The 26394-nt window shown below is 35.2% G+C and overlaps 1 protein-coding gene across 2 annotated transcripts in view; it reads left to right on the forward strand.

The window, feature by feature from the left end:
• Positions 1-26394, forward strand: part of MGAT4C (MGAT4 family member C) — a 323806-nt gene that overhangs the window by 177999 nt on the left and 119413 nt on the right. Inside the window, exon 1 of one of the 2 annotated variants that reach the window (XM_027663584.1) lies at positions 25279-25430. The exons of the other annotated variant lie outside the window; for it this stretch is intronic. The gene's annotated coding sequence lies outside the window, so the exon portion shown is untranslated. Of the gene's footprint in view, positions 1-25278; positions 25431-26394 lie in introns of those variants that run through there. 2 annotated transcript variants of the gene reach the window in all.

Consider the following 26394-nt stretch of genomic DNA (forward strand, 5'->3'; position numbering starts at 1 on the left):
CAAATCTGTAGTTAGCCCTCAACAAAAATACCATGAGAAAGTTTAAGCTAAACTAAGTACAATGAGAAAGTTTTGTCTTGCAGTTCACAGATTATGTACAAAAGCCATCTTTTTTTACAGGCATCTAAAAGCTGTTTTAAAGAAAACACTCCAATAGTTATTTACTGCTTTTTCATAGTATGAAATAATCTAATTTACATATAGATTAAGAATCTATTTATGACATCTGTGATACTACAAAAAATGGGGGGGTTATGTCACAAAATCTTTATTGTATTTGTTCAATGGTATTTGATTTCTGTTTGCATTATAGTCCCATTAATGTTGCCAGTGTAACATACAGCATATGTCAAACATTTATTATGAAAATGGCCTGACTTCATACAAAAAATTATCAGTAGTCAAGTGTTAGGATTAATTACTTAGTCTAAATATACTTCAAGAATTAAACAAATTGGACCATCATATGTTGCAATTCTGCCTAATGGAGAAAGATCAGACATATGTTCTCTATTATAAAAGCAGTAACAGTGTCACAATATTAAAACTAATATATATATGAATGGTTATATGTAAACTAGGAGTGAATTTAAATTATATGAATTTTATCATAAAGAGGAAAATTCAAAGAAAAATGTTTCAGCTTAGAGATTGCTGCATTTTTTAAAGTTTATGATAACACTAAAAACTAAAGATTTCAGCTGTTAGGATAATTACCTTTCTATCCTGAAGACATTCTCACAAGTAAAATGTTTCTGAAGAGTTCATAAGAATGTTGCATATGTGGTCACATATTCCCGTTACTAGAGAAAGAAAGGGAATTACTTGCAGGATTTTTTGGTAATATTCATTTGATTTTTTTTCTTTTTGTAATTTCAACCTTTTAGTACATTTTTTAAATTTTACTTTATTTTTTCTAAAAAATAGTGGTGTTGTCATATAATTACTTTTTTACTTGATTTCTTTAACTTATTATCCTATGTGTTCTATGTATTGTCTGTTGGATATTCCATTGTACGTTTCATTTTTTATCCCATTTTCTATTAAATATATATTCTATACTGTTTTCAGAAGTTGCTGTTAATGTGTAAAACTCTTAAATTTTGAATTTGGTTGACCTTGAGATTTTAATGGTGCATACTTAATATAGAATTAACATAGCTTTTTGCATTTAATATAGAATTTATAGCTATTCATCCTTCAGTTGTGTGATCTCTTCTTGCTTCAGCTGTGTGTATTGAAATATTTCATGATTTTTTTTTTAAGAGGAACTCACTTTTGCTGTGTCTCTAAATCAAGGAAGAAATTAGTTTTTAGAAAGTAGACATAAGTTTCTGAAGTTTAGGAGCAACAGGGAGAATGAGGTTGAGCTATATGGTCATCCTACATGATGGGGCAGGGACAAGTATGCAACAGTAGGTAGGACAGAGGCAGGTCCAGGAGTTAAACTGAATCAAAAACTTCAGCTGAGAAGACTACACCTAAAAAGTTGAGTCTGACGATGCCGAAGATGTACTAAGATGACTGGAAGCAGGCAATTATAAAGAAGTGGTATGAAATCATGTAGTCAAGGATCATATTACAATGCATATATGATACTGAAATAATCCTGTGCCAGTGTCTTTGAATTGTCTGAACTTCCAAAAAGTGAAATGTGTGTTTCTGTGATGATTTATTTATTCAATTAGTAAACACCATACTTAATAACAGTAAACTGAAATTTGTTTTTGTTTTCCTTTTTTTAAAAAAATTCTAGAAATTTATAGTCTTTTCCAAGTTCCTTTTTTAAATAAATTCTAGAAATTTATAGTCTTTTCCAAGTTCTTTTGCTTAGAAAACACTATTTGTCTATCTTCTTTCATCAGTTTCTTAGGAAGTACAATTGCTTTGTGATTCCTTTCTACCTAGTTGGTCTCAAAAGTAAAATCTATTTCATGAATTCTGTAGTGTACTTAATTCACTATCTACCAACATCTGGTCGAAAGAAAGAATGGAAGATCTGACAAATTATGCCAATTATTCCACAAGGGAGGACCAAGTGGGTTCAAACTGAAGAAAAGTTAGGGAAAAGCATCCATCTATCCCTAATATATTTAGACAAGGAGATCTAGAGCATGAAGAATATGTAGGTTCCTTAGAGGGATGCCTAAATGTCATCACAGTGGTGTGAAAAGAAGCAGAAGAGTGCTTTAGAAGATTTATGCTGCAATTTAGTTCAAACTCTGATAATCTGGATTGAGTAGACTCCACTTTCTAAGAGAAGATAAAAGTGGATAGAAGAGAAAAAAAAAACAAAAAGGAAATAAAAGAAGGAAAAAACAAACCAATCCAAACTAAACCAAAACACATAACCTTTGTAAAACTCCCAGTTGGACTAGGTTCATAGAAAGGGAGGAAAAGGTATTTTTCATCTTTCAAACAGCTCTGATTTTAACAGTTTCTAGATGATATGCTGCTGCCCAGAATAGCTCTTAACAATAGTCATAATAAGTTTCTGAATTCAAAGAGGTACCTTGTCTGATGCTTATGCCTATGAAATACTTCAAAACAAAGCTGTTACAAACACAAAACCTAATATCGTTTTACTCTGGTCACCAGAAAAAATATTCTTTCCAATATATGTGCACATACCATGTCTTTTTCATGAGATGGACTCCCCTGGCTCCTTTGACTTGACCTATCACATTTCCTCCAGAAGCATGCTTACTAGAGAATAAAAAGAGGAATATTTTGTGATTAATGATTAAAATCAAAGGAAATCAGGAATACTAAAATGGAATATTGATGTTTTGCAAAAAAGTGTTCTTTAATAAAGGAGAAGACTGGTTTACTATATGAAAAGGTTAAAAAGAACGGCTACACAAGATGCAGACAATACTGAGAAGCGGATCATTGCTTACCACCATCAGTAACAATGCAGTAGTTTGGACCTGGCTTGTTTAATATTTCACATGAGGAATCCTCAGAGACTGACTTGACAGACACGGAATTTTTAGAGTAGACCAACAACTTCAAAAGCAGAGTCACCACTCCAGATGGCATATACACAATATTCTAAAAAAGCTTGACTGTGCAGTGACGGAGCTGCCAACAGAAAAATCCAGTCTCTTATTCTAAGCAGCTGAATGGTTCAGATTTTTGTTAAGCATAAATTTTAACTGTGCACTGATTTCACAGAATCACACAGAATGGTTGGTGTTGAAAGGGATCTCTGGAGGTCATGTGGTCCCGCTCAGCTGCTCAAGAAGAGCCACATAAGGCTAGTTGCCCAGGACCACATCTAGATGACTTTTAAAGATCTCCAAGGATGGAGAGTCCACAGCTGAGAGCGTGTGCCAATGTTCAGTCACCTCATAGTAAAAAAAGTGGATTTTTTTTCCCATCAGATTCAATCTGATTCCATCCATATTTAGATGGAGTCTGAAGTCTCCTGTGTTTCAATTTGTGCCCATTGCCTCTTGTTCTCATTTAATTATGAGTTTAATTAGATATTTTAGCTATAAATGCTGTAAATGTTACCTGGGAAATTTTAAGCCAGTCAAATCTTTACAGTAGTACCTGACAACTTGCAGTTCAGAAATAACTAAAAAATAGGTAGTAAAATACTTGGAACATCATGAAATAATGAAACTAATCCAGTATGATATCTACCAAAAAAACCCATCTTTCACTCAGTTCTTCATTTAGCCTGTAGATGTCAATAAGTCAAGGTAGATGTCAATGAATAAAAGACAAAAGTTTGTTCATTTGGTTTCCTATTAGGAAAGCAAAGTATTGATGGAAAGAGAGGCAACAAAGATACAGATATAAATATGCAGAGAGAAAGTACCTATAAAAGTATGTAAAAACACATGTTTTGGTCTGTGTTGCTATGTCTCATAACTTGCCCAGTTGTAAATGCAGAATCTTTCCATAACAACCAGAGTGAAGAAGTTTTCCACAACATTGATTCTCTATAAATCCTTCTATGAATTGTTCAGTTAAAAAAGATTATGTAGCAGCAGTGAGAGGACTTTTAGAAGTATTGAATCATTGAGTGAACACAAATCTCTGATTCTGAGAAAATTTATTATTGATAAGGCTAATCTTTTGTGTACCAGACAAAATAATTGGTGTAGTTTTGTCTTTTTTCTTTTTGAAGGCAATACTTTCATACTTGGCCAAGAACCATCAGTTCCTAATTTCTAGTTAACTGGTGGCACAACTTACACGTACAGGTTGAAATTTTCTGCTTCCTCCTTTCTTTTGTTACAAGAAACTGGATTTTCCTTTGGCAAAATATGATTTTTATTTTTAGACTCCTAGTGTGAAGCAGTCGCCAACTTCTTATCATCAATAATAAAGTCAATGATGGTATATATGATAAAGTTAACAATATTTTACATGCAAGATGGAAAAAAATGCCATTTTTTTATTGGATATCATGTAAGTATGAGAAGTTTTTACAAATCATTTAACATTTGCTAGAGATGGAGTCATGCCAGAAAGAAAGAGAAAATAAAAGGTGTTAGAAAGTTTGTTCAATAAATTGAAATTCAAGATTGAAAATTGAAAAGTTTGATTTTACTCTGTGTCAAAGGGCACGATTTAGATTTTTTTTTTAGAGGTAAATTTAATTAAATATTTATCCTAGAAACAGATTGTATACCTACTCTGCTTCTTGTTCCCCTTAATCTTCTGGTGTAATTACTGCTTAAGAAGGATGGGTTGAAAATGCAATATAATACATTTGAGACACTTCATCCTAATATATTACACTCAGGAAAGGTTGAAATACATTTTCAGCAACAGCCACTTAATGTACTGTGCAAACAACTACTTCGTGTGACCTTTCAGAAAAAGATGTTCTGTGGTTGCTACAGTCATCCAATGAGAAAAAAAACAACATATCAAATTTCTCATATGTTTTTCGAAAAATCCTCTTCATATTCCTTTTTAAGATGTCAGTCTCAGATACCACCAGCCTGCAACTGAATGGAGAATGAAGTACTGTAAAAACAATATTTCTATTATAATAAAAGATCTCATTATATGAAGCCTGAAATATGAATCAACCCCTTTTATATTCACAAGCTAAAAATCAAACTGTGTTTCTAACCTTTGGTGTATTCAGTCATCAAGATATTCTGAAAACCCCAAAGGAGTTTAAGTCCAAGGATTCATGTCTAAGGTGGTTCATGGATATTCCAGGATAAAATACTAAATACCTTGACACAATAATTTTTGAAAGTACATATAAGGTAGTACCATCCACAACCAGAAAGCAGAAGTAAAGTCATTTGGGGAGTTTGCAGAGCAGTTTAAACACCTGTTCATGTTAAAACAGATTTTGTTGCACAGTTCAATTTATGATTCCGTACATGAAGTATTCGAGAACATAATGGCAAAAGTATCCATGAGGAAACACACATTATGTCTCACTCAGCAAAAAAACCCAGTCTTTCCTCCAAAGAAAGATACACTATCATGGAATGTGTTATTGAAGAGTGTAAAATTAGGAAAATATGAGGAGAGGAATAAAAATAGTTATCTTTAAAATTAGAGAAATTTTGAACAAGATAAAAAATTAACATGGATTCTCTTGGGTCTGCTGATAAAACTACGCATTTGCATGAAATCTCTCTATTTAACTTGATGTATCTGAGGCAAGTCTTAAAATGGTCATGTTTAGATGACAAAACCCATTTGTTTTCAGAAAATTGTGGGTGTATAAACTTTTACAGATTATGATTAGGTATTTTATTTATATATATTTAAATATATATATTTATATATATATTTATACATAAATATTTGGGGATTTGGTTGTTACTTATTTTATTGTTTGGTTTTTTTCTTCAGTTGAGGATGATAATAACGTTTCCACAATTTCCCCAGTAAATTAAATCCTGTAGACCAAAATATGGCTTTGAACAAAAAAGTGCATAACTGTTCATAAAGTGAAAGTTGTGCTTTTGACTGATTAATAAGTTGAATTTAATATCTACAAGAAACTTAGAAAATAAGTTTCAGGTAAATCTCTGAAGTTTTTACACATACTTGAACTGAGTGCTCTATAAGACAAAGAAGGAATCACAAATGCTAATTTACATAATTCTGAAGGGAAAATCATAATGAAATCAGGTCCTATGCTTCATCAGAGCTGTGAACTAATTTCAAATATCTGCTCTGGGTTTTGTTGTACGTTGCTCTTTCACTGGAAATGAAAGTTTTAATTTTCTGAAATGCATCTAAGGAACTCTTGAGTTAAGCCTGTGGAGAGGAAGATATAGAAAGAAAACAATGTTTGTATGTTTAGAAATTAGGTAAATAGTACAAGAATAAATATGTATACTTAAAATTGCTTGAAAACTCATCTGATATTGTACCAATTTTTTATAGTTATGTAACAAACATAATTTTTGTGTGTAGTTTCTCACATCAAAGGCAGAATCCTGTATGTAAGCTGGACTTTCTTGTTTTTCAGACTTTCATTGTCCCCAGTGTATTAAATCTAGTGTATCAAACCCAATATTAAAATATGCCATAGCAAAATACAGAGAAAAAAAAAAGTGTCTCCTCTCTCATTGCTTGACCTAAAAATAGAACTGTGTCCATCATGTAGCCACAATATACTGTTAACTGGAACAGCAACAGGTTTAGTATTTGTACATTTTATAAATAATTACAGGGTGAAGGTTTTTCCCTTTTCCTAAGCAGTAAAAGTCTTATAATCCCTATTGTCAGAGTTAATTTTGATGTGCAATAATATAGAAGAGGAGAAACACATGTAAAAAAAAGAATATAGAGGCAAAAATCAACAATCATTCTGCAAACCAGAAAAAACAAGCAGAATGAGAATTTGTTTTACAAGTCTTTAGAAATATTTTTTCTTTCTTACCATCTGACTGTTCCCATAACTGTAAGACAGTTGCATAGTCTTGGCAGTGTTTGCATGTAAAAGCCATAAAGACTGGAACTTCGAAAATATTTTAGTGCTATGAATAATATAGTATCTCATCTAAGCTTTTTCAGTATGATCTTTGAAAAAGGTATGATTATGTTGAAGTTATAAGAGCTATGTTACATTATTTATTTTGATGGTTACATGTGCAGTTAAAAACTAACATATGTCCCCAGATTCTTTCACTTTCTATTATGCCATTCTTTACCATACTTTTAAATTAAACTCTGTGTTCATTTTTTTCCTTTTTATTTTAAAGAAGAAAAATGTAATTGTTACATACAAAATATTTTTAAGTATCTGTGAATGAATTGACCTCACATTGTAATTTTTGCAAAAGTACTGTGCCAGAGAGAATAGAGTAGAATAAATTTTCTTTCCTTGTAAAGCCTCCCAACCTCAGAAACTAAGTGCCACTGACAGTGATAGCAGAAACCTTCAAGAAAAAAAATACCACTTGAAGTTAATGAACAAATCTACTAATTATGTTTTGCTTACATTTTCAAAACTCTCATTTATTGTCTGTTTTTCATTATACCCTGGTCTTGTTTCAAATTCATTCCAAATAACCACATCTCAAAAAAGTTTTTACTTGTTCTGTCATTCTCACTCTAACCTGGAGACCTGCTGTATCACTGCATGCTTCTCCAGGAAACTTTAAAGCACTCTCTATGTCAGAGATGAACCCCTAGTACACATGCCCAGGTAATCCCATCCATACATGCATACCTACACATGATTTATATTCTCAAGCTTTGACATTTTTTCTGGTCTATCTATATACTCTTGTAGGTATATGATTTCCTAATGATACAAAATTTCTAACTCATATTGATCCTACCTCCTGCTGCCCTTCATTACATCCTTGGAGATCAGTGTGCTCCTCTTAGAATACATTAGTCATTCATTACTAACACCATAAAAGCCCTGAAGTCCTAGAAGAGAACAGTCTTTCGTTTTACCTTTCTGTTCTCTCACTATTAATAGATAACTCCCAGCTGCTATTTCATTTTTCTTCTGTCATGAAAGCTGTAACTACATGATTAAAATGGTGTGCAGCTCTAAAACTACTATCAATTACACTAATTAAGGTCAAACAGAATGGAACAGCACTCTTTGTGGAAAACAATGCAGACAATGTAAACCTCTATTAAATTAACAGCATCATATGTACATATGACAGTTTCTACAGATCTTATTATTAATTATTACTATGTCGTATCTTATATTCACATCTCTAAGATATACTTTGCTCTTTTGCTTCTGAGAACAAAAAACTAATCTGGAGATTATTTTTTTTTAATGGGTAGGTAGAAATGACCTCTTTTTATTAGAAAAATCATTTTCTTAGGTTTTGTTTGTGCTTAAAGAAAGCTCATTATGAATTTCCAACATTTGCCTTCCCTGCAGCTACACAGAGGCTAAAGAGTCAAGGAGGACTTGACATAGCTGTAAGAAATATGTTTTAGCTAGGTCTAAAATCTAGTTTTACAGTGGAAAATTAATGTCTCCTCTCAGCAGCTATCCCTCAGTACCATCTATCTGAAAGACAACTATATGAAATTACATTTAGTGGAAAATAGTATATATATTCTAAGAGAATTCTTCAATGAAATTAATGTTCTGATTCCTGTTTTCAATCATGCAAATTATTTTCGTTCACAATGAGAAAGAAGTAGCTGAAATTTGGCTCAAGGAATTAAAAAATAAAACAAATCACCAAACAATTAAACCTTAAATATTTCAAATGCTTTATTCAAAAAATGATGGCATTTTCATCTCTTTACTGAGAGATCCTATCTAGGCCAACATCTCTCCTTATGTGCAGTCATCTCTGAGTAAACAGTCATTCTGCTTAACCTGTAGGGAACTGCAAGGAAGATATTTTTCATTTTAAAGGATACGCAGAGCTGGAATATGTTTCCTGTGTTGATACCAGCACTGTTCAGTCCTGACCATCACACTGTATTGCTGTTTACTTGCATGTATGGGATTAGGGTTCTTGAAGGCAGCTGAAGAAAATTATTCATCATGGAAAGTCAGTATGTACAGAGAATATTGTTCTTGAACATGTATAATCTTGATGAACATTTCTTTAAATATGAACCATGGCTAGTTCCAAGTACAAAACAGTGTTCTACAACAGAAAATAAGAAAACACCAGATAGGAATCCCTTCTTTTTAAGCTTTTGAAGCATAATCATTGTCTCATTATGAGTTTCTCTAATGCTTCAAGGTGTTGAATAATGCATACAGAAAGTAAATGAGGGTGAGGGGTTTAAAAGAGCTCCTTGAGAGAATAAAGGATCATAAGCAGCAACGATGACTCACTGTAACCCATTGCAGACAAAATGCTCTGTGGTTAAATCATTCAGACTAGAAGGGTGCTGTAATTTAATGTGGTTACTATTCCTCCCTGATTACTTCCCAAAGAACTTTTCTTAATGAACTGGATCATTTCATTAAAAATATTTTTAGTGACCAAAAATTTAAAAATGTCTCATCTATCTTTTAAATTTCTTCTAAATAACATCAAATTAACCTAAAATGACATTTCACTCATAAGAGATGTTTTGGTACACAGTTAAAGTTTCAAACTAAATTTTGACACAGTCTTATTTAATCTACAAAGACACAACTGAATTTAAACAACTAAGAGTTGCACTAGTTTAAATCTACTGGGGATTCAACCTCACCTAACTTGAAGAAAATAACTGACATTTTGTTATTGATTATGTGTTCCTTATCACCTTGAGGCAAAGCTAAATAAATGGTTGGGAATTTTTACACGAGTTCTGCAGATTTAAGAGCAGGTCTTAATTTGATAGAGCTTCTTTCTAACTTTTTTTTTCCGCAGTGACCCATTCTACTCTGCGCTGGTGTGGCTTCAGCTCAAGTCCTGTGTGCAGTTTTGGGCACCACAATATAAAAAAGATATAAAGCTATTAGAGAGCATCTGAAGGAGAGCCACAAAGATGGTGAAGGGTCTATAGGGAAAGCCATACAAAGAGGAGCTGAGGTCACTTGGTCTGTTCAGCCTGGAGGAGACTGAGGGGAGACCTTATTGCAGTCTACAACTTCCTCATGAGGAGAAGTGGATGGGCATCCACCTCTTCTCTGCGGTGACCAGTGACAGGACCCAAAGGAATGGCCTGAAGTTGTGTCAGTTGAGGTCTAGGTTGGATATTAGAAAAGGGTTCCTCCCCCAGAGGGTGGTTGGGTACTGGAACAGGATCCCCTGGGAAGTGGTCACAGCACCAAGCCTGACAGAGTTCAAGAAGTGCTTTGGACAACGTTCTCATGCACGTGGTGTGATTCTTGGGGCTGCTCTGTGCAGGACCAGGAGTTGGACTTTTGTGATCCTAGTGTGTCCCTTCCAGCTCAGGATATTCTATGATTCTCATGTAGAATTGTCTATTCTTGAGATTGGACTTAATGACTCATTCTGGTCCCTTCCAACCACACCTATTCTATGATCCTGTGATTCTGTGATTCTGCAATTCTTTTTTAGTCAGGAGCCAACCAGGTAATGTAGTCTTAAAGCAATTTTTATGAAAATATGTGATTTCAAAAGTGAGAATTTCAATCACAGCTTAAATTTCTGTCACACCAGCAATGACATTTTCTATCAATTTCATGAGGTTAACTTACAAACAAGGATCACATGGCAAAGAAATAATGATTGACAAGGAGATCGTAAGTATAGAAGTTGACGAAAGGTCTGAAATGGCATCATAGAAGTCTGAAATATGAAGTAAATAAACATTTTGACCAGCTCCTAAAACACACTCAGGACTTACCTGCAGATTTCAGTGTATCCAAAAGAGCCATTTTATTTCAAGTGTTAAATTTAGTTCATGTTAATAATTCTAAGCCAAATGAATACATAAAAGAAAAAAAATAAAAAACAAACCATCTATCTTGTCAATAAGCATACTGCCTAGTAATGTGAAGATTGGTTTTTGTTTTGTTTTGTTTTTATAAGACACATCATTTATATCAACTTTGAAAGCTCATAAAAGATAGTTTTGGCTGGTTTATGCTAGGGTTGTTGGGAGTTTTTTTTCCCCAGGGGGTTTCTGTTGGACTGTACATATCTAAGAGCTGCACACAAATAAACTGGGGAAACTATAATGACAAGTCTCGTTTGTATGCACAGTGATAATATAAAGACTGTTTAAAGGATTCAGTTGGACTTAGGCGATTCATAGACTTTGTTCTTACCTTTTGCCACAGGGATGAATTACAGCCACACTGCAAATTTGATTGTGCACAGAGAGCATGTGGGAGGAAAGCTCTGTAGCTAGAGGCTCAAAGTGCACCTCACTGAGACAAAACAGAAGCAAAATGGCAAAAATACAAATAAAATATAAAATCATTAAAACCTGAAAAATATATGGGTGAGAAGGGGACACTGGGGACACAGAGGTGAAAGAAACTACATGTTAATGCTATAGATAGCAATTAATTGTTTCAAAGAGTGTATTTTTTAACCGGTTACTGTTTCAGACCTTTTGCAGAAACCAAGAAATGATGGCAAGGCAATTGCAATAAAAATTCTCTCATTTAAATAAAAATTAAGAAAAACTGATTTGAGAAAATTGTTAATTTCATTGAAGGAAGCAAAGCTGGGTTCAGAAATTCAGGACATGGAAAGCAAAATTAGATATGAAGATTACTTTTTAAGTCAAAGAAAGATAGCAAAGGTCATACAGATTATTAATTTCAGAAAAGAAAATATAAAATAGGATTTAAACTTTATTAATTTCCTCCAAAGTAGATGAAGTAGAATATATGAGTCATTAACTTCAATAAGGAAACTCAGAATAGATAATATTTATATAATTTTGCTACTTAAAGTATGGTAGAAAATAAAAAAAAAAAATAATGGTTAATTATTAGCTGAATCCAAGGAAAGGTTATATCATAAGATGTACTTTAGAAGACATTTGGGATTTTATTTATATTAAAGCAAGGTTAATGGAGAAAATGCGAGTCTACATTTGTTTTAGAAGTGTAGGGGGAAAAGCCTGGTAAATATGGAGCAGGCAAGCATCTACCTATGAAGTCAGCGCAGTCAAACAGTGGTCTCTTTCCACATTATCTCAAACATGTCCTCAATTGTTTTCCTTAAATAGGGAGAAAGCATGTTTCACTGTGGCATAACTATTATGTCCTCAAAAAACAGAAAATTCACTGTCCAAGTAATATATATAAGAGACTGTATAAAATTTTTGTGTCTAAGAAAGATAGGTTTTACACAATGTATTGGGTTTGTGTGGCCAGGTTTTGGTAGTTGAGGGGAGATACATAGGTGACTTCTGTGAGAAGCTGCTAGAAGCTTCCATCATATGTGGCAGCCAGTGCCGGTCAGCTCTGGGATGGACCTACCACTGCCCAAGGATGAGCCCATCAGCAATGGTAGTAACATCTCTGTGATAACATTTAAAAAGGAAAAAAAAAGTTATTGTGCAGATGTGATTGTGACCAGAGAAGAGCAGAGTGAAATTACATGAGAGGAACAGCCCTGCAGGCACCAAGATCAACGGAGGAGCAGCAGGAGGTGCTCCAGGCACCAGAGCTGAGGTTCACCTGCAGCCCATGGTGCAGATCATGGTGGAGCAGCTGTCTCCCTGCAACTCATGGAGGACCATAAGGATGCAGAGATCCACCTGCAGCCCCTGGAGGAGACCCATACTGGAGCAGGTGGATGCCCGAAGGAGGTTGTGAACCTGTGAGAGGCCTGTGCTGCACCAAGGCCCTGGCAGGGACCTGCAGACCTGTGGAGAGAGGAGCCCATTTTGGAGCAGATTTTCCTGGTAGGACTTGTAGCCTTGTGTGGCACCCACACCGGAGCAGTCTGTGCCTGAAGGACTGTGTCCCGTGGAAGAGTGACCCATGTTGGAGTGGTTCATGGAGAACTGTTACCTGTGGGATGGACTCAGAATGGAGAAATTCATGGAGAATTGCCTCCTGTGAGAGACACCCCACACTGGAGCAGGGGAAGGACTCTTCTCCCTGAGCAGCAGCAGGAGCAACATGTGATGAACTGACAATAACTCCCATTCCCTGTTTCCCTGCACTACTGTGGGGAAGGAGGTAGAGCCTGGGAAGGAGGAAGAGGTGAGAAGAACATGTTTTTATGATTTATTTTACTTCTCATTCTCCTGCTCTGATTTTGTTATTAATAAATTCATTTAATATCCCCAAGTTGAGTCTGTTTTGTCCATGATGATAACTGCTGAGTGATCTCTCGATGTCCTTACCTTAACCCATGAACCCTTTGTTATATTTTCTCTCCCCTATTCTGTTGTGGAGGGGAGTGATAGAGTGGCCTTGGTGGGTACCTGGTATCAGCTAGAGACAACCCACTATGCACAAACAACCAAAAAATTTATTTCATAAAACTAATTACAAGCAAGAGAAACACAATCAAATTAATAATAAAGTAGTGGATTATACAATTTCATAGAACCAAAAAAAGTGTTACACTGCAGATGCAGTGAGATATTGTGCTAATACGTACTAACGTACAAAAACAATTTCTTGATATGGCTTTCAGAAAGAAGGAACAAGAGGGAAAAACTTACAGCAAAGGTCTAGCATAGGATACAACTCCAATTTTGTCATGTTGGTATTTCTCACAGATTTTTCTCTTAAGAAAATTTCAGTTTTATGTAGAATGAATCAAGAAATACTCTGATCTAGATATCCTAATGTCTACTTCAGCAAATAAAAATATATTTTGATGTTTGTTTCACAAAAATTAAATCTATTAAAATCTTAACCTTGTGATTAAAAAGTAAACACATTATGGAGAAGTCCCACCTCAGAAAGCACATATATTCTCACAATCCTGCTGATGAAAATAGCTTTATTCTTTTGATTTTCCTCCCACAGTGTATCTTAGGCAATATTGAGACAATAAAACCTTTTATTGCTTACCATTCTTCCTGTGCTTCATCTACAAGTTCAAGATCTATATGCAATTTATGCTCACAGTCTCTAGAATTACAATAACTGGGATTATTTTAGCTCACAGTTCAGTTTTTAAGAACACATCAAAAGGAAAAAGAAGTAAAACATACGTTCTTTGTAAAGCTGATTTTTTTAATTGCTGTTTAGTTAGTTGGTGTGTAGGATAAAAGCACATAAAATAAGAGATCCAGACAGTATAAAAAGGTGTGTTGATGTTAACCTCCTTCTTTCCATTTGCCAGCCCACCAAATGAAATGGCTCATTCTATTGACTAATAGTACTATATTTTCAATAAATTTAAAAAACAGTGCTGAAGATGTACTTTCCTAGTGCAAGACTTTACAGAGACTATAGTTCACAGTCCCACTGCTGTTAAGTTCTGACTTCCCTGGACTATTTTTTCAAATAGTCTATTTTTCCAGTGTTCCTTATTTTTAGAACATCAGACAAAGTCTGCCATCCGTAGAAATAAGATTAAGGCTCAGTTTGTTGAGATTCATCACATAAGAAACATTCATAATTTCATTCTGTGTTTGGAATGGAATATGAGTAGAAAATATGTATTGATGTAAATATTATGGAAGGCACAGGATCTCTGTTCACAGTGTAAGGATGGACTAAGGGAGATAAAGGCTTATTTTAGGAAGTAACAGAAGCAGGTAATCCTGGATAACATTGAAAAGGTGCTATTTCACCTCAGCAAACAGGATTCAAATCTATTGTCAAAATATCCAGTATTACTTGAGACAGTGATTGTCATGGTCTAAACCCAACTGGCAAACAAGCCCCACAGAGTCACCCACTCACTCCCCCACAACTGAGACGGAAGAGAGAATTTGAAGCAAAACTTGTAGGTTGAGATAAAGTCGCGCACACACAAGCAAAGCAAAACAAGGAATTCACTCACCACTTCCCATGGTCAGTCACCTCCAAGAAAAAAGGACTCCATCACGCATAATGATGACTTGGGAAGACAAATGCCATCACTCTGAACTTCCCCCCTCTTCTTCCTTCCCCCAGCATTATATGACGACTATGATGCCATGTGGTGTGAAATATTCTTCTGGTCACCTGGGGGCAGCTGTCCTGACTCTGTCCCCTGCCAACTTCTTCTGCACCACCAGCTACCAGCTATCTTGTTGGTGGAGTGGAGTGAGAAGCACAAAAGTACTTGGTGCTCTGAGCATTGCTCAGCAATAACAAAAACATCTCTATATTATCAATACTGTTTTCAGTACAAATTCAAAACACAGCCCCATACTAGTAACCATGAAAAAAATTAACTTTACCCCAGCCCAAAACAGTACAGTGGCTTATGGTATTGGAGATATCTGCACTGGGATGGCAGATAACTTGTCAGATGAGGTTTAGGTTAAGGGAGATTTAGGTTGGATGTTAGGAAAAGGTTTTTCACACGCAAGGTGGTTAGGCACTGGAATAGGCTCCCCAAGGAAGTAGTCACAGCACCAAGTCTACCAGAGTTCAAGGAGAGTTTGGACAACACTCTCAGGCACATGGTGTATTCTTGTGGTTGTCCTGTGCAGAGCCAGGAGTTGGCCTCGATGATCCTTGTGTACCCCTTCCAATTCAGGATATTCTCTGATTCTATGATCACTGGAGATGTCATCTCTCTGTGCCTAGGTCAGATGGTTCTCAAATAGCAACGATCAAATATAGGTTCTTATATTTAAACAGCTGAAGTTTTCCCAATGGTCTGAATAACCACTAAAGGAATTATTCAGTTGTTTGAACATAAAAGGGTTCTGCTACTTGTGACGTTTGGGTAATCTGCCTGACCTGCAGACCTTGGACAAGGAGGGTGCAGGTCACCCGTAACTCCAGTGTTCACCTGTCACTTCTCAGAAAGGAGACTTCAACTACATTGACATGTTGATTCAGATAACCTTGGCCATCTCAAATAACATTAAACAACTCTCATTTTTAGACAACTGTATATGGCAATAGATACCTAGCTTAAGGCAAACTGAGCTTATTTCTAGGCTCCAATGATTGCATTGATTAGTTCTGTCTTGATTATAAAGTGAGATAAGATACCTAACTCATACGTAGATACCTGAATTTGTGAGTGTTAATCTAAAACTGAATCCCATACATAGCAGAGCATTACCATTTTAAATCACACAGACAGATTCAAACCAAGACAGATTTAATCTAGCAGGCTAATTGAAAATTCTCCCTAAAATTCATCTGACTATCTTGTGCAGAACGGTTTGACCAGCTTTAATTATTGCAATTACTCTAAAACCTGAGATGCTATCATTTTAATAGACTACTTAATAAAGTAGTGGTTAGTGTTGTGTCTTGTATAGGCTTTGCAATCTACATTGTGCTTTACCGAATATTAATTCTCAAGACATTAACCCTTTCGGAGGACAAACGAATTGCATGTCAATATTATAACACTCAAAACATGATCTGTGGTGGCAGATAATTATTGTTTTGTCATGAAGTCATAGTATCATAGAATGTTTGGGATTGGAAGGGACTTCAAAGATCACCTAGCCATGGGCAGGGACATCTTTCAATAAACGAGATTGATAAAACTATCCAAGCTGACTCCGAATACTTCCAGGGACTGCGCATCCACAGTGTCCCTGGCCAACATGTTTCGGTGTCTCACCACACTCATAGTAAAGAATTTCTTTCTTATATCCAATCTAAATCTACCATCTTTAAAATTATTTTTCCTCTCACTACAACTGTCCCCTGGAATTACTTTTATTGAACAATGTTGAATACTTGTACTAGTAATATTTTTTGTTATTTTCTTTTACTACCATCAGAGACTCTATTTTTAAATATGCTGACATGCATTTTATAACATACTATATACTTCATACCTCATATATATAATTTTGTATATTAATATAAAAATAATAGCAATTCACTGTTGGTTTTTAAACCATCTCTTCGGCCACTAATGGAGACTTCTGACACCACCTACCTTTTCCTCTCCTGTTTCTCAAAACAATGTCAGAATGAAGATAGTGTCTTCAAGACTAAGTCACTTAATATGTTATTCTCCTCAAGGTCTTTGTCTTATATCTGTTATTCCTTAGCAATCATTACGGAAGAAAAGTACCTGGTTTAGTATCTTCTTTTTTAAAAAATATTTTTCCTATCTTTTCAGTGTACATATATTAATAATGCAATGACTGTACTAGATATTGCTATACATGGGTTTGGAAGCAACCTTTTTGTGTACAAATAACAAAAATGTAGTTATTTGTCAATTCAAATTTGACTTTAGATTGAACACGTCAGAAAGGTTGTTTGGTCAGTCAGCACAGAACTGTACCTCAGTCAGTAACCTCTGCCTTTTTAGTGTGACATGATTTTGTATACTGTCATGCTAGCTACAGAAACAAGCTCCTCGTTTCATACTGGTTCAAAATCTCCTGATAAAACACCAAACACTGACATTTATTCTGAATAATTTCCTCTTTGATGAACTTTCAACTGAACAGCTAAAAATGTCATCATGTTAGGATGACACTCAGGAACAATTTTAATCCCTGTGTGAATGAGGAAGGGTTGTACAGCTTGTGCACTGGTCACTATGTCATGTGATGCATTTGGTATCCCCTGTAAATTTGCATGTAGCATGTTCAACACTGGAAATTTTCAAGAGTTGGATGCCTGAATCATATTCTGTAGTGATCATGAGGACTGTTCTCAAAGACCAGTGCTTCAGACTTGGACCTACAAAAATTGCCTTTGCTTACTGATTTAAATGTTAATGGACCTCCCTTCACTGCAGTAGTCCCTGAAAATGCCACTCCAGGATGTTCAACTATCTTACAGGTCAAGATGTAGAAACGAACATTTATTATTCAAAGTACTATTTTCAATCATTTACCCCATGATCCTTACTTTGGATAAACGATACAACACAGCAATCAGAACTCCCAGCAGTGCTTTTGATCTTTCTGTTTGGGCTTACACACATAGCGTTATCAAAATGGAAATTAGAAAAAAAAGAGCTCTGAAGTTTGTACATTATAATTTAGGTTATGTTCTGACTCCTGAGTAAAGTCATTATGAGTTTTTCCTCTTATATTTTTACTTATCAAATAACATTTCAGGTTTTGAACTTTAAATGCCTTATCTAGGCATGATCATCATCATGGCTAGGCTTCGCAAACTAAGATTTGGGGAGGGCTTTACCCACGTTTGTTACAAGTGCGCTGGTGGCTAAAAAGGCCAATACAAGATAGACAAGTCCGGTTGCAAAAGGCACAGCAGAAAGACTCCTTAGGTGGTATATTCTGCAAGGCACGATTCCTTCTGCATTGTCTTTTCTCCTCAAGAGTGATCCTGCATGCTTTCTCAAAAGCATCAGCAGTGTTGAAGATAGTGTGTCTCCAGACCTCCTGACTGGAGACCAGACTAGATGAGTTATGTTGATCAATATGGCCAAGGTTGAGATGTCGTTTCAGGGAGTCCTTGTATCTTCTCTTCGGGGCTCCTCTCATGAGGCAGCCAGTGGCAAGTTCATCATAAACCTTAGGGAGGCGGTGATCTTTCATCCTTGAGACGTGTCCTGCCCAGCACAGCTGTGTTCTCAGCAACATGGCCTCAATACTTGTGATTGCTGCTTGTTCTAGAACAGATGTATTAGGCACATAATCTGACCAGTGGATGTTTAGGATTGTACGGAGGCAGTATTGATGGAAGCGTTCTAGGAGACGCAGGTGGTGGCAGTAGATGACCCATGATTCAGATCCACATAAGAGAGTAGACAGTACAATGGCTCTGTAAACACTGATCTTTGTACTTTTCTTCAGGTGTTTATTTCGCCAAACTCTTTTATGAAGCTTTCCGAAGGCTCTATATGCCTTTGCTAACCTGTTGTCTATCTCTCCAACAATCTTACCATTCAAGGAGATGAGGCTGCCTAGGTAATTAAACTGCTGGACTGATTTGAGCTCTGATTGGCCAATGATGATATGAGGGTGATGGAATACTTCCTGAGGTGCCGATTGATACAGAACTTCTGTCTTCTTTAAGCTGACTTCAAACCCAAAGAGCTCAGCAGCGTCTGTGAAGCAGGATGTTAAACGCTGCAGAGCTGCTTCTGTGTGGGCGATGAGGGAGGCATTCTCAGCATAAAGCAGCTCCCGGACAAGATGGTTTAAGGTCTTAGTGTGGGCCTTCAGTCGCCTTAGGTTGAATAGCCTTCCATCGGTACGATATCGAATGTAGGTACCATTTTCTTCATCAAGGTCTGCCATGGCCCTTTGGAGCATCATGCTGAAAAAGATTGTGAATAGAGTTGGAGCAAGAACACAGCCTTGTTTCACACCATTCATTATTAGAAAGGGCTCAGAAAGTTCATCGCCATATCTGACTTGGCCGTGCTGATCCTCATGGAGTGAGATGATCATTTTAAGGAACTTAGGGGGACAATCTAAACGTTCCAAAATCTACCATATGGCTATGGTAGGCGTCATAATGAAGTAATTTATTAGTCAAAACATAATTGATTAATAAATAAAAGATTTTCAAAACAATTTTGGAAGTTAGGTGCTAAAGGGATGATTTCCAAAGTTATCAAAAGACCCATGAGACCCATGCTATGCAGAAAATTTGTGTGATTGTGTTCTTAGTTTTGTCTTAGAAATTTTTTCCCTACCATCCAGTAATTCTGAGATCAAAAAATTCTTCAGAGTTTGTGTATGAATACCATCTAGTTCTGGAATCAGATTTGTAAAAGGTTTCTCTGAAGATTCCAGTTATGGAAAAATTGTAGCCATTTAAAAAATTGTGTCATTTTGGCAAGGTTGATGCATCTCGAGGGAGATGCTTGTGACCATCTTGTGACCAGTTGAAGTGATGTGATCATCAGAGTAGTAAAAAATATTTTCACATTTCTTAATCTATCTAGATGATATCTGTGTCATGCTCAAACGAAGGTCAGTCAGCTGAGAGTGTTCCTGATTTGCAACAGCAGTTCAAACAGGCTCTGTTTTGAATAAACATGATATTGCTCTTGACTGAACGTATAGGACAGGTACTCCACATGCTCTCTGCGGCATGACTGATGCCCAGTGAGTACATCTTCATGGTTCTGCCCTTTCCTATGAGAACGTTTTGGTGCATTCACAGCTAGCCCAGCAATATCTGAACCTAGGCAGTAAAATAGCCGAATCATAGGTATGTGCAACTTAGAGCTTAAGTCACTTTTGAAAAAGTGGTTTATCCTTCTAACTCTGTAGACATTTTTACGTTAAATTTAAAATTTTTCTGATAATTTTTCTATTCATTGTAAAAATTTAATCTTTGCATAATTTTTTTTTTAGAATGTTGCAAATTCTTGACCCAGGTATCTTTATTGCATTACTACAATCCATACAAAATTGTCTATTTTTAAAAAAAAAACAAAACTGTATTAAAATAGACCCTCACATAGCAGACCAGAAAAAACAGTCAACTTATCCTGACATAGAATGTCGCCCCCCCCCCCATATAAATGCAGACAAAAGTTGAAATCCTTTTCTTGTAACACTCTTTTCACAGTTTAGTTTATGGAATGAAAATGTAACTTCATGACATAAATGTACTTTGACATTCTCTGATGAAAGACCAGAACTGCTCTTATGACAATGCTCTGACAAGTGGTGTGCTGTTACAGTTGGCTATATGAACCGATCATTCTGGGATTGTAATTTGCAGTGAATCATCTACTCTAATTGGCTGAGTTCAGGTTCATGTCATGCATTGGACAGCTTGCTCTATCTTCACAGAAGTCTAAACTACCTCAAATTACCTTTATCCTTCCATCATATCACCTTTTCTCTTCAGACCATTTTAATCTACGTCTCCTGCTGCACACCTTAACCTAGTCAATGCTGATGCAACCTAAGTTTCAAACTGATGTTGGAATTTCACATCCCAAAGTTGTGCTTTTTTCATTATATTAAACGCTGAGAGAGTAGGCATGTGCCCCTAAGCCATGAATCATTGCTTTGCTGCCTTGTTAATGAGTTAGTGCCCAAGTTAGTGATCCATGATAAACATTCATACATGCACTCCTGCCCCACACTACTTAAAAACAGTTTTACTCTTTTTCATTAAGAGGCAAGTCACATCAATCAATTTTGCATTTACTACAATCTATAAGCTCCCATCCACTGATTTATAATGATATGTGCAGAGGGGTTTGGTCAAAGACAAATTTTAGGTAACTCAGAATTCCTTCCTCCTTCCTCTCTGAAGGACCAGTGGTTCCACTCCAGAAGTGCCATCAAAGACTGTATGTAGACAGGTAGCTAGGCCAAATAGTTTCCTTTGAAATGACCATCCCATGGATAAACTATTTCCATGTGAAATTATGCATTTTTTTAGTAAAGCTTCATTTTAATTTACTGAGTTTCATTGACAAAGAAAATGCTTTCACATATATTCTCACTAATCATTTCAGCTGTGAGTGATGCCCTGGAAGAGAGCTGGAACCTGTTATTCATGTTTTTTTGTATTTTATTTATTTTACAGGGTACAAACAGCTATTCGTTGTATGTAGTTGATCTGTACATATAAACATCTCAGAATTTTTTACCTTAGAATAAAGCTATCTATTAGATTTTAGTAACATAAATGAACATTCTTGATGAGTTTAGGTATTAGGAAAAATAAAATATATCATTATCGATAGAGGAAATCTATCAACCTAAGTTTACCATTAGGCATATAAGCACTTCCTTTTTTCTCAGTAGAATCTTTTGTATTCTATAAATTGAATCTGTCAAAGGTTATACTGGGTTTGATAGTGTAGAAATTGAAGCATGAAGAACATACGGGTCTAAATGGAGATTCTTTCAAAACTCTAAAAATAAAGTTTGTGTTGTTAAACATTCCTCTTATAATCTACTCAACACCTAGCAAATTTTACCTCTTCATTGTGGTTAATTAGTGCATAACTATTGGGATTGTTTGGAGATTTTTTTTTAAGTTCCTCAGGAGGTACAAAATCCTACTTACTATAAAATTAAAAAAAACAACCAACCAACCAACCAAACAAACAAAAAAACCCCTCCTTTGTTTGAGTGTTGCAAAAAATAGTGACCATGCAAACAGACCTGCCATCTTGTGGATATAAATCTTCTAAGAGCATATAGCTCATGTAGCCTGAATTAAGGAAGAAAAAAATATTTGTGATAGTTATCAGGTCTACCTAACTTGACATCCATCTCATAAACAGGATTATGAGAGCTATAATTTTGAAGTTATATATTCAATCTCTAAAAACTCTTATCACCTGAGTTCTAATGTCCCCCAAAATCTCTAAACCTAGACCTTCCAATATTAATAACATATAGGTTAAGCAATGCTGAAGAACTGCTTGTGTTTTTCAATTAGTGTTTGGTGCAGAACTATGTTTTGTAATATAAATAATTGGTTTAACCATTAGATTGATGTGACAGAAGTAATTGTCAAGCAATTAAATGCAATAATGATTTCAGCTCATGGGAAATACATACTAATAAACCTGAGTTTCCCTTTGCTTGAGGATTAAAATATCCACTCTAGTAAGATTCTTCAGCATTATTCCTACATTGATTGATATTAGGTTATAGAAAGAAATACAGCTAGTTACTGGAAATCATTGGACACTTCATTTTCTTGTTCTTCCCCTCTTTCTTTTTCCATGTGATTTGGATTTGAAACTATAATGGCAAAAAATATCACTGACAACAACAGTCTGTGCCAGGCATGAGAGTTAACAAGCTTGTCTCTTCGTATATACAACTCAAGGCACTATGATAGGAGTATAAGAATTTTGTGTTCTTGGATTTCAAACACGGTCATGCACACTCTTCTTTGAGCTCTTGTAACTTATTCAAAATATTTATTTTCTTTAAATAATTTTTCATTTAAAGAAATGACCTTACAGATTTTTTTTTTTCTGAATTGTTTGATTTAAATCTTATATTTTTTTTCACTATTTCTATTTCAAACTGCTTATAACCCATGTGTGACAGCATGGGGAAATGTGAAAAATGCTGTTTGACTTGATTAGGATCATGGAATTGTTCTGTTATCTACAGCTATTACTTTTGCTCTAACATAGGTCTCCAAATTCAGATATGTTTTTAAAAATACTGGTGATAGACATTTTTGAAGCAAGAACAAATTGATAATTTACCAATACATTCATAGGTAGTTCAATTTTAAAATATTAATTTATCATATATTACTGCAGAAAAAAAGAATTTTATAAAGAAAATGTCAAATTTTTCAGGCCATTTACTAAGAAATATTCTCCACTAATATTCCAAATTAGCATTTGTATTACACTTTCTAAGTAAATTTTCTACTAATATAGGTTAGTCTTTAGTTCATAAAGCATAGGTGTTGTATTATCACCATAGGAGAACATACTTTATGAACACAGAAGACTTTGTATAAGTATGGCAGTCTACCATTAAAGATGGTCTAACAGGTTATCTGTGAGTGATACGCTCTGTTAAGGTATAAAGGGTAGTCTACATAAGGATAAAAAACGTATAGAACTTAAATTCATCAGGTTAAGATTAACCAGATACTGGAAATTAGGGACTTTTTCAGGCTGAATCAGCCAATATAATCAAATTTTGTTGACAATATGTCATCTAGACTATTTATAGCATTAAATATTAAAGAGAATGTAACTTTTACATATGATACATCTAAGCATACTTTATCTCATCAATAATTCTTTTCCTTATAACTCATATCTTCTTAGCAATTACTATGTCTTACCTTGATCATTAATCAGCAAAAGCAACGCTGGCATTCCCAATGTCCAAATTAATTTTTTTCTGATCTGTAATTCAATTTTGTCACTTTGCATAGCAATTAATCTTTTTTTATATACATTACCATCTGAACTCCCATGTTTTCTGAGCAGAAATAAATGAACAGAGGCTTTCATTTTGTCCTAAAGTATGTTTTGACTAATAGGTTAGCTTCCAGATCCCCACACAGAACTGCTGTTTATTAAGTCCACAGAATTTAATCTCCTGAGTCTCTAAAACATTGTGAAAGAACCACAAAGAAATAACAGAGCTGTTTATCAAGTTTATTATAGAAATCTTATCTTTCATGTCTTATAGATTAAGCTAAACTCTATTCAATTATATTTCATTTTTCCTAGTTTTTTTCTATAGTGTTGTTGGTTCTTTGGCTTTGTGGGTTTATTTTTTTCAAAGAGAACAAACTGAGTAATAATTTAAAAAAAATTCTTTTTTTTTTTCCTTTCTAGTCATGAGGAATAGCAGACCATAAATAAACTCATGTGGTATATAATTTACTGTCAATAAATATTGAATTATTTTCCTATTCATTGAAATAAAATATTAGTTTCCATAGATTAAAAAAAAGTTTATATAGAACAGAAGATACAAATGTGTGTCATATCAGATTTTGCATTTTTCTACACAGTAGTTGGATTTTTTTGTAACTTAAAGGTCGGAGATGAAAATATTCATTAGTGGGAAAGTAATTCTAGCACTGATTTGACTCAAAAGTTCACATGATTTATGATATTACCTGTAACACAGCAAAATACTTAGTGCCACTATATTTAGGACATCATACATTTGATGTCCTTCATCAAATAGATAGTACTTCACATCTTACTAGTACAGAATATCTGGACTGCTACCTAACATTCAAAGAATAACTGTGTATCTACAATTGTGCATCTTTTTACTTTTGCTGTTAGTTTTGAATACTTAAAAAGATATAATAATCAACCTGACACTACAATAGTGCAATATTCTTGAATTTACACCCTTTTTCCAGTGTATGTCTTTATTAATCTCGTACCTTAAGAGAAGGCAATGCAAAATCATTTAAAAAGTGAGTTCTCCAGGTGCTGCATACATTAACCTTTCTTTTAATACCTCTTCTCTACAATATTTTGATGATTACTGTCATATAGTAAACAGATTATGAAAATGCCGTTACCTGAGGGTCTTGTTTAATAATTTAGACAAATTAGTTTTTAGAATTTATTTAATTGCTGCATTCAATAGCTAAGTCACAACAAGCACCTGGTCCCCAAAGCAGGAGTTTCTGTACAATCTCATTTTCTGCAAGGGGGAAAAAAAAAAAAAAAGAAAGAAAGAAAAAAATGAAAGGGAAAAAAAAGGGGAGACAAAAAGAAAGAGGAAAAAAATTAGAAAGACCCCACCTGTGTGTGTGTATCTAATGATCAGAGACACCTTTCAGTCGGCGGCCGGCAGTTTAGGGTTAAGGGCCGGTCCAGGTGAGGGAAGCCAATGAGCGCCCGCCCGGGGCTGTGCCTGACATCATCCCGCCGGGGAGCGCCCAGCTCGGCCGGGGTAGCGCCCGCCGCCGCCCAGCCCCGCCGTGATGGATGTTTACAGCTCCTCCGTGAAAGCCAATTATCTCTCTTTCGTATGAGGCCCAGGGATCTCTCAGGCTGCCTGTTCGCTCACGGCACTGCTGGATCGAGCTGAAGCAATTGTTTTCCCTGTGTCTGGTAAGAGTCTGGTCTGGTTTGCCTTCTCTTCAGAATAAAGGTGATGCACCTAACCTGGGAGGGGAATTGTTTTCATAGTTCAGAGGTTTATATACCTATAATATGTAAAAAGCAGCTTTTTACTGGCAAAAAGGAGATCCTTTAGAAAGGGAATGGTTTTAAAGGAAAAATAAGTCTGTATCTGGCAAACTCTTCTTTACAATATGGAAATAAATAGCCTGCATGTTTATGCTGCTCTTCAGGTGAACTAAAGAGTTATTAGGCTGACAAGACCATCTCACAGAACCGTCATTTAATACCTGTATTTTCCTTCCTTTTCCTTTAACACCTGTGTTTTTCCTTTGAAATCTAGCTTTTGTTGATGAACAAAGAAATGGGGAGATTTAAGAAGAGGAAATTTAATATTGTAATAACTTTAAAAAATGTCTGGAATACTTTTGCAGATATAAATAAAATCCTGTGAATAATAATACCAAGATGTTAAAGTTCCCAGTTCTGGAATTAGTTACAGTTACTTTGTTTTGCTAATTTCTGTGATTAAAGTGCTACGAGTCAAAGATTCAAAGTGTTCGAGATACAATATGCTGGTAGCAGAACACCCAACAGAGTTTTTTTTTGTTTGTATGTTTTTCCCACTTAGTTCTGTAGCTTGTCTTAAAAAATGTCTCATTCTAGAGAGGTAGGTATATGAGTATAGACACAGAGGCTGAAGAACAAGTGTTTATATCTTTTGCATTATTAGCAGGTTTGTGGTTTGCATAGAGAGAGGAGGGAGAGGGAAAGGATTCTGTCTATGTAACTTCCTAATTTTGTAACAGAATAAGTACATTTTAAAGCTTCTGAGCCAATGTGGATTTAAGAGATTAGAAGTGACACTGACATTGACAAATCAGATGCAATAAAGAATTTAATTGACTGAAGGAGTTCAGGGGCTGCTGTATGAAGAATCCAATAACCAGTTTAA

This window comes from Corapipo altera, unplaced genomic scaffold, assembly GCF_003945725.1.
Source record: "Corapipo altera isolate COAL_440 unplaced genomic scaffold, ASM394572v1 1, whole genome shotgun sequence".
Classification (NCBI taxonomy): Eukaryota; Metazoa; Chordata; class Aves; order Passeriformes; family Pipridae; genus Corapipo; species Corapipo altera.